At 40.3% G+C, this 9335-nt stretch overlaps 1 pseudogene; it reads right to left on the bottom strand.

Moving 5' to 3' along the window:
• Positions 1 to 905: 905 nt before the first annotated feature.
• Positions 906 to 7529, bottom strand: LOC124864016 (annotated as a pseudogene).
• Between the last annotated feature and the right edge of the window lie 1806 nt (positions 7530 to 9335).

Genomic DNA, 9335 nt, shown 5'->3' with positions numbered 1-9335 from the left:
AAGTACAGCTGAGACTAATGGAAAATGTGTTTGTTCAGCTGCATGCAGAGTGAAAGGAGGAACTTCCGAGTCCAAGTGCTTGGTAAGTTTGATCAAAAATGCAATATTAAAACTGAATAATGTTGAACAAAACTGCCACTGTACAACACAACTGTTGTTTCTGTTTCAGGAGATAAACATGACAGAAAACTGGTTTATGGTGACCAAGGTGGCTGTGGCTGCTTGAACTTCTGCAGCACTGCTGGACATTAGGAAGTGAAAATAGTTTCCACCACATTATACAATTATACCTTATCATTTAAAACAAGACGAAAATAAGAAAAACATCTTTCAAGTCCTCAAACCAGTAAGAGTGTATGTAAAATGCAGCAATTTTATCAACAAACAATTCAACATTTTATAATTTATTTCATACATTTCAGTAACAAGTTGGTCTTCAGCGCAGAACAAATGGCACTATTAAATAAATGCTCACTCCCTGGTTTAGATAGCAAGCCTTTGAAGCTGTTTGTTGATAAATGACTTAATATGAATGTGCAAGCACATAATGCAGCAAAATCCTAACAAATATGGTGTTTTAGTGTTATATCAAGGCCTAGTAAAAATTCCTCAACTAAGCCCTGCCCCTTCATCATTCCACGTGAATTTTATTTCAGGGACTAACAAGTAGAAGCCTCGTAGCCGATCACCTTGAGCCCATTAGTGTGGCAGTGGTCCCCAAACTGCTGTCCCCATCACCCAAAAGAGGGCAACAAAAATATCACTGTAGTGCTGAGGGTGAAAAACCTTGTTAATAACAACTCAGTTACTAAATTATAAGAAATCCAGATAATGATTACATTAAAACACTGCTGTTACACACGGCACTGCCGGAAAAAATATTGATTGACATGTTTTCAATTAAAACCTCAACGGTCTACATTTAAACATATCTAAACTGAGTTTGTAAATGTCAAACTGAAGTTAAAATGTTATGCAGTCCATAGACAATGTAAGTATGTGTTTATAATCCAATTTCCATGAGCATGAAAAAGAAAACACATGCAGTTTAACTAAGGATTTATGAAAGCATCACATATGTTGCACTTATATATTTTAGATCTTCTGTATTTTCTGCCTTGATAACAGTATCAGAGCTGGGAATAGGAAATTGATTTATCTCTAAAACATTTCTAAGTTGACAGAGGTTAAAAAAAGTGACTGATCCCTGATCAAAGATTTGCTAAAGCCTTCTTCATTATCTAAGAATACGATCCAAAGCCTGTCAGTCACAGCTCGACCTACGTCTTATCCCTGGGCTTAGGTGTGAAAAAAAATCATGATAGTTACAGTAACTGTTGTAGAAAGGGTATTTTTCACTGTTCTTACATGAGCATGTGGATGGGTCGCAACAACTCTGAAGTGGGTCTGGAGACTCAGGTTGTTTGGAGGTCTCGTACAGGTCTTCCAGGAAAACAGGTTAGAGATCACTGGGCTAGCTAAGCACTACTTCATTACTCCTTCATTGTTACAACATAACATTTTTGTTATATAAAATAACATTTTTCCCCCAACAGTATATCATGTAAACATGAATGTAAGGCAGCTTACATTAGTTATGTAGAATTGACAGATGAAACTACAAATGGGTCCACAGCAAAAAGGCATCCTGTTTTGTTGTAAATACCCACAAACTTAAAAAGCATGTCTACCCCTGCTCCATCTTCACTTTACCTCCTACTTCATCTTCTGACCCGTCTTCACCTTCTCCTCCTTGTTTAGGACCCAGCCTTCTGTTCCTGCCCCAGGGCCTCCAGCAGGAGTCCCATGGGAGACCTTTTCAGACCAATGCTCTCCAGTTTGTTTTCAAGCTTGTTCTTTAGGTTCCGCAGCCTCATTGATGCATGGACAAGGACCACTGATAACACAGACCAGCAGAAAGATGAATAAATTCACTCTCCTAAATAAACATTTCTAACACATATCAGTTATAACAAGAAAGTACTTTTTATATTAGTGTTTTTTATCTCACAACTTTTTTTCTTTATTCTTCTTTTGTTGCAGAAAAAAAATGACCCGAGATAAAATGTTGCTTTCTGACAATGTATAAATACAAAAAACTAAATGATGAGATTCTTTACTATAACAGAAATAATTTTCACTAATCTCTATGGCTAAAAGGCACTCAAGTGTGCATGCACCAGTTCATCTCAATAAATAAAAGAAAATCATAGAAACGTTCGATTTATTTAAGTAATTTAATTCAAACGGTGAAACAGCTTTATAGCAGTTTCGTTATGTAGTGATATTTTTTTTTTGTTTATTTCTGTTAATTTTGAAGATGAATTACATCTAATGAAAACCCAGGTTCAGTTTCCCAGAAAATGATAAAATTACATCGGACCAAATTAAAAGGGATTTAAAACAGAATATATGCTGTGGTTTACACAACCATGAGGAGGACCGTTGACCTGGTGGCAGCAGTCACTGACACCCTCCACAAGAGGCAATGCTACAAATGGTAATTGCTAAAGAGGCTCACTGTTCACAGAGATTTGTATCCAAGCATATTGAGGGAAAGTTGGGAGAAAGGAAAAACTCTGCATCACGGATCACTGCAGCCTACAGAGAATTGTGAAGCAAAGCCTCCACACACAGATGCATCCAGGTGGTCATGCCTTCCTCTGTTGCAAGATTTATGGTGATGTCATTTTCCAGCAGGACTTGGAACCTGCCAATACCGTCAGAAGTACCGATGCCTGCTTTAATGACCATGGGATTAAGGTGCTTTTACTGACCAGCAAACTGGTCTGACCTAAACACTATGAACAAGCTGTGGAGTATTATCAAGAAGCTCCAGACCCAACAAAGCAGATAAGCTGAAGGTCCCTAAAAAGCAATTAGGCCTTCCAGAACACCTCAGCAGAACCATAGACTGATCTCTTCCATGCAAAGCTGCACTGATGCAGTTATTTATCTAAAGTAGCCCTGACCAACTTTAGAGTGCATACGCATGGACAGTTTTCAGCTGGACCACATTTCTGTGTTAAAAATCCTTTTTTATTTTTCTAATGAATCACATTTTCTGAGAACCCAGATTTTGTCTTTTCATTCGTTGTAAGCTGTAATCTTCAAAGATATACATTGAGGAGAACAATTATTTGATTCACTACAGATTTTGCAGGTTTTTCTACAAAGCATGTAGAAGTCTTCCATTTTTATCATAGGTTCTCTTTAACTGTGAGTGACGGAATCTAATTCAAAAATCCAGAAAATAACATTGTGTGATTTTTAAGTAATTAATTAGCATTTTATTGCACGACATAAGTATTTGATCATCTAACAACCAGTAAGAATCCCAGCTCTCACAGGCCTGTTAGTTCTTCTTTAAGAAGCCCTCCTGTTGTCCACTCATCACCTGTTTAAACTGCACCTGTTTGAACTAGTTATCTGTATAAGAGACACCTGTCCACACACTTCAAACTCCAACCTCTCTACACTGGCCAACACCAGAGAGCTATGTAAGGACATCAGGGATACAATAGTAGACCTGCACAAGGATGGGATGGGCTACAGGAAAATAGCCCAGCAGGTAGGTGAGAAGGAAACAACTGTTGGCTCAATTATAAGAAAATGGAAGAATGAGGGTCAATCTCCCTCGGTCTGGGTCTCCATGCAGGATCTCACCAATGATCATGAGGAAGGTGAGGGATCAGCCCAGAACTACACGGCAGGACCTAGTCAATGACCTGAAGAGAGCTGGGACCAGTGTTTTCGATACTTGTTCACCCCATTGTAACTGTACTTTTATTTGATAACTTAAGAGTTTTAGTTTATGGTAAATATAGAGCAGCATATAGGTGTATATTGTCTTACTCAGTACTGGGAATGCTATACCAAGCAGGAACACGGCCACTCCTCCTAAAGCTGATATGAAGAGGTAACTGGCCAAGAGGATGGTGAGCACAATAACTAATGGGTGGTTTCTACGAAAACGACGGATTGAAGCTTTGTTCTCTGCAGCCCAAACAAAGCCCAGGAATAACACAGTGACCATTGTCATCCCAACAAACAGCTGGAGGGGCTGGAAATACCTGAGGGAAGAAACAGATATGGAAGTTATGAACATCTTCAGTGAATTAAGTTCACATGCAGAAGTCCAAAATCTGCTTCAGCCTTATTGCCCTACGAGAATAAAAACTGTCACACAGCTTTTTGAGCGATGACCTTTGCAGACACTGTACTGTTAAGGGCAGATTTTAAGTTGAATAAATATGAGTCATTAGACTTTCTTGGATAAAGCACTTCCTTTTATTTTTTTAAATGTCCAATTATTGTGCCTTTTACAGCTCTAGTTACTTTAGCCTTCTCCACTACAACTAAAATTAATAATCTTCACCTACTACCACTAATAGCTGAAGGTGGTTCTACAAGCAGCTGAATCAGTGATGTGGACCTCTTTTGCACAACCTTCTGTAAAAAAAAAAAAAAACCTTTTAAACAAAAAGAGAGTGTCCTAACCTTTACCCAAAAAAGACAATTACTTAAATCTGAATACAAATTTCAGATTTAGTCAATTACACCCATCATAACATTATGACTACTCACAGGTGAATTCAATGACAGATTTTCTCATCATAACAGTGGGTTAGTGGGTCGAATATCATAGGCAGCAAGTGAACGTTTTGTTCTCAGTGTTGATGTGCAGCAAGAAAAAGTGGGCCCCATAAGGATTTGAGCAAGATTGACAAGGGCTAAACGAATGGATCAGATCTGTGGGGAGTAACTTGTCTGCAGTGATCAGTATCTACTAAAAGTGGTCCAAGGAAGGAACAGTGATGAACAGAAGACAGGGCCATGAGTGACCGGGGGGATGATGCACAACTAAATCTGGCCTATGCTGTAGCTTAAATTGCACGAAGAAGTTATTCCTGGTTCTGTAAGAAATGTCTTAGAATACACGGTGTATTGCAGTTTGTTGTGTATGGTGCAGCATTGCTGCCAACCAATAAGGGTGACCATGCTGGTCCACCAAAGAAAGAACCAAGAATGGACATGGGGAGAACTGGAGCATGCAGCTCAAAAAGACTTGGTTGGGTTTGTGCGTTCTTTTCCATCATGTGGATCGCTGGGTGGGTGTTCATCCCTTAGCTGAGGAAGAGATGGCACCAGGAGGCACTATGGGAAGACGACAAGCCACTAGAGACTGGTGAAGGTTCTGGCAATGTTCTGCTGGCAGACCTTGGGTTCTGCCAGCCATGTGAATGTTACTGTGACATGTATCACATACCTAAGTGTTGCTCCAGACCATGTTCCGCCTTTCCTGTAAACAGTATTGCTGTCCTTTCTAGCATAGATAATATGCCTTCAATCTTAAAAAATGCTTTAAGATTGTTTTGAAGAACACAACAATCAGTTTGTGGTGCTGACTTGGCCTCTAAATTCCCTAAGTCCCCAGGCAATGCAGCATCTGTGGGACAAAAAACTCCAATCCATAAAGGCGCCATCTCACAGCTTCCAGAACTTAAAGACCTGCTGTTAACATCTTGGTGCCAGAAACCACAGCACACCTTCTGGGTTCCAGCAGTGGAGATGTTTGTAAAAGCTGCATGAAACACGCTGCAAAGGGGGAGCGGATCGACCCCATACGAAATGTCCTTCTAGGCCGAGAATTACAGGTCCTTCTCAAAATATTAGCATATTGTGATAAAGTTCATTATTTTCCATAATGTCATGATGAAAATTTAACATTCATATATTTTAGATTCATTGCACACTAACTGAAATATTTCAGGTCTTTTATTGTCTTAATACGGATGATTTTGGCATACAGCTCATGAAAACCCAAAATTCCTATCTCACAAAATTAGCATATTTCATCCGACCAATAAAGAAAAGTGTTTTTAATACAAAAAACGTCAACCTTCAAATAATCATGTACAGTTATGCACTCAATACTTGGTCGGGAATCCTTTTGCAGAAATGACAGCTTCAATGCGGCGTGGCATGGAGGCAATCAGCCTGTGGCACTGCTGAGGTCTTATGGAGGCCCAGGATGCTTCGATAGCGGCCTTTAGCTCATCCAGAGTGTTGGGTCTTGAGTCTCTCAACGTTCTCTTCACAATATCCCACAGATTCTCTATGGGGTTCAGGTCAGGAGAGTTGGCAGGCCAATTGAGCACAGTGATACCATGGTCAGTAAACCATTTACCAGTGGTTTTGGCACTGTGAGCAGGTGCCAGGTCGTGCTGAAAAATGAAATCTTCATCTCCATAAAGCCTTTCAGCAGATGGAAGCATGAAGTGCTCCAAAATCTCCTGATAGCTAGCTGCATTGACCCTGCCCTTGATAAAACACAGTGGACCAACACCAGCAGCTGACACGGCACCCCAGACCATCACTGACTGTGGGTACTTGACACTGGACTTCTGGCATTTTGGCATTTCCTTCTCCCCATTTTTCCTCCAGACTCTGGCACCTTGATTTCCGAATGACATGCAGAATTTGCTTTCATCCGAAAAAAGTACTTTGGACCACTGAGCAACAGTCCAGTGCTGCTTCTCTGTAGCCCAGGTCAGGCGCTTCTGCCGCTGTTTCTAGTTCAAAAGTGGCTTGACCTGGGGAATGCGGCACCTGTAGCCCATTTCCTGCACACGCCTGTGCACGGTGGCTCTGGATGTTTCTACTCCAGACTCAGTCCACTGCTTCCGCAGGTCCCCCAAGGTCTGGAATCGGCCCTTCTCCACAATCTTCCTCAGGGTCCGATCACCTCTTCTCGTTGTGCAGCGTTTTCTGCCACACTTTTTCCTTCCCACAGACTTCCCACTGAGGTGCCTTGATACAGCACTCTGGGAACAGCCTATTCGTTCAGAAATTTCTTTCTGTGTCTTACCCTCTTGCTTGAGGGTGTCAATAGTGGCCTTCTGGACAGCAGTCAGGTCGGCAGTCTTACCCATGATTGGGGTTTTGAGTGATGAACCAGGCTGGGAGTTTTAAAGGCCTCAGGAATCTTTTGCAGGTGTTTAGAGTTAACTCGTTGATTCAGATGATTAGGTTCATAGCTCGTTTAGAGACCCTTTTAATTATATGCTAATTTTGTGAGATAGGAATTTTTGGTTTTCATGAGCTGTATGCCAAAATCATCCGTATTAAGACAATAAAAGACCTAAAATATTTCAGTTAGTGTGCAATGAATCTAAAATATATGAATGTTAAATTTTCATCATGACATTATGGAAAATAATGAACTTTATCACAATATGCTAATATTTTGAGAAGGACCTGTATACACTGTTCAGTAAAGTTAAGAAGTGTGTGAGATGGAGAGAAAGGAAAGATCTACGGGAAGACGTCATAATAATGAAACTTACCCCACAATAAGCAGGACGCCCAGTGTGGACAGGAAGTAATTGGTCTGATAGTATAAAAGGTTGTTTATCATACGTTCCAGGGCGTTCCAGGTCTCGCACATCTGGCACCGCAAACCAAGCCGAGCTCAGCAGAAAATCATCCAGGCTGCGGAGGGGAGGCGGCTGCACGCCTGCCATCTTTCCCAAACCAGAAATAAACTGTTACCCAGAATGCAGCGCGGTGGGAACGGGAGGTGGATAGGCGCGCATCCGTTTAACGGAAGTGAACTTCATATTGCTGAATTTTATCATGCCTGCTTGATTAAGCTCACCGTATCAACATACTGAGGATTCTATTGCTAATTAAAGCCTAAATAAATAAATAAAACGAAACTCTCGTCGAAAGACAGATATTTAATTCAATAGTCACACGCTTATCAGCACTAGCAAAGCTCCTATCTCAGTTCAATCGTTTTTTTTTTTTTTTTTTGGAAGAATCATTATTAGCTTTAACTGAGCCAAAACTGAGTGCACAAACAATGTTCCAAGTGCTCTCAACGTACAGAAATTAAGTATAAATATATTAACCTTAGAGTCAATAAAAATAAGAAAAAAAGGACTAGAAGGTACATGTATGTATAAGTACATCCATTGTTCTCTGGAAGTCAACCTTCATCTCCACAGTGTAGAGCGGGTTAAGCTCCAGGTGGTTCTGACCACACCAGTGGTGGACTAGCCAATTTACCTCCGCTCTGTATGCAGGCATGTCACTGTCCTGGTACAGACCAATGACAGTGATGTCATCTACAGGGGAGAAGAGGAGCAGGGAGAGAACACACCCCTGGGGGGCGCCGGCGCTGATGGTGCTTGTGTGGAAGGAGATGCTCCCCAGTATCCCCTGCTGCTGCCAGCTGGTCAGAAGTTCTAGTGATCCACTGACAGGTAGCATGCACTGTGAGCTGGGTGAGCTGCTGGTGGAGGATATTTGGGTTTATGGTTTTGAATGCCGGGCTAAAGTCCACAAACAGGATGGTCCTTCAGATGCTTCAACACCAGTCACTCAAAGGATTTCCTTATAACAAACGTCAGGGCGACAGGCCCGTGCTCATTTAACCCTGTGATGGTGTGTGATGCCAGTTCACAACAAACATCAACAATAAATCCAATTTATATCCAAACATCTTTAATCCAGTCCATATTCACTCTGTTCAGTCTGATTTACTCTAATACAATCGAATACAGCAGAATCATTTTCAGATTCAAATTACAGACACTTCTGTTCCATCAAATTATTAGTCAGTAAAATGAGATTTGGTAGATCACACAATACCAGTTAGTATAAAGTAGTCTGTCTGAAGAAACCAGCAGAATACAGTCACTCATCTTGAGATTGCACATGGGGAATGTGGAGAGGAGCAACTCAGCAAATTTGAGTTTTTTAAATTGTTTTGTGTTTTTAATGTGATTCAGTTTATCTATGTTTCTTTATTTACCGGAAAAGTTCTTTGAATTACCTTAACTTGCACAGGAACTTTGACTGAGACCTCTGCTCTGTTAGGAAAATATAGGACAGTGATTTATTTAAGATAAATATGAAGATCACTCATTTAAATCTTTATACATAAAAACGTTAACATTTTTAAACAAATCATACCCTGGATTTAGTGGAAAGTTAATGAAGAGAAGCAATACCCAGAGAGAACATGCAATGCCATGCAGACACCCGACCGGGATTCAAACTCTTGCTGCAAGGCAGCAATGCTAACAACTGCAGCCCTGAGTTAGCTTTATATAAAGAAATTAGAATTAATTTAAAATTAATTAGAAATTAATTCTAAAACATTAGCATTTATAAAACAATAAATATTATCTAAAAAGATAAAATACGTTCATATACACGGGTAAAGACAATGGATGGATTAATATACAGTATCATATTCATTCAGCCCTTCTCACTTTAAAAGCCAAGCAGGAGAGAAACAGACTTTTATTGTGAAAGGTCTGAAG

Source organism: Girardinichthys multiradiatus, chromosome Y (assembly GCF_021462225.1).
Source record: "Girardinichthys multiradiatus isolate DD_20200921_A chromosome Y, DD_fGirMul_XY1, whole genome shotgun sequence".
Classification (NCBI taxonomy): Eukaryota; Metazoa; Chordata; class Actinopteri; order Cyprinodontiformes; family Goodeidae; genus Girardinichthys; species Girardinichthys multiradiatus.
The sequence above is the reverse complement of the archived record's forward strand: the minus strand, read 5'-3'. Positions and strand labels throughout refer to the sequence as shown.